Source organism: Penaeus monodon, chromosome 25 (assembly GCF_015228065.2).
Source record: "Penaeus monodon isolate SGIC_2016 chromosome 25, NSTDA_Pmon_1, whole genome shotgun sequence".
NCBI classification, from domain to species: Eukaryota; Metazoa; Arthropoda; class Malacostraca; order Decapoda; family Penaeidae; genus Penaeus; species Penaeus monodon.
Genome location: NC_051410.1, coordinates 35,116,432 through 35,117,352, shown reverse-complemented (window position 1 = coordinate 35,117,352; position 921 = coordinate 35,116,432).

Genomic DNA, 921 nt, shown 5'->3' with positions numbered 1-921 from the left:
CGTTTAGCATCTTTGCATATGTGGCGCGTAAAAAATGTAAAAACGAAAGTAGTTTTTGAAGCATTCATTAATCCATCATACATTCACATTATCTAATCATCCTATAAATCAAATCGTATCCGCATCTTACCCCCTTTACATCGTATCGCTAAATTACCCGGAATAACAAAACGAAATAAAAGACTCCAGATTATACAGCACGGGCCCATCTCGCGGTCGACAAAGTACAATAAGCCTTGCCGTCACAGAGCGTAAACTCCAGTAGAAAATCACAGCAGATAACCACAGACAACGACACAGCCTCACAGACACATAAACACTGCCTCTATCACAGACATAAACACAACCACAGACGTAGACAAAACCTCTAACACAAATATAAACACAACCTCTCCCACAGACACATAGCACAGACGTAAACACAGCCTCTAGCACAATTACAAACACATCTACAGACAAAAGCTTAGTAAAGTCGTAAACACAACCTCTCCTACAGACATACACACAGCCTCCAACACAGACACAGAGACATCATCTCTGCTAACGTGCACTGGCCATCGCACACCGCTGAGCAGGCATTGGAGGGTATAATAACAGTATAACAGTTCCTCATATACCAAACAGCGGTATAACGGTGTACCAGCAGTCGGCATAAGTATATAAGAGCGTTATATTTATCATATTATCCCCTGTATATATGTATATACGTTGTAACTGTTACGTTTGTCTACGTTTTAAAGTGTCGGTTCTTCCGCTGGTAGCACTCAGGAAGCGTCGTGAGCAGAGAGCCCGGATACAAAACCGATGAACTTTCCTAGTACGAGTGACGTGTATTAGCATTCCAGTCGTGGGGTCTCAGGTATGGCCATTACGCAGGGATGGAAGGCATGGATTCCCTTGAATTAGGAAGGCCTTCTGATT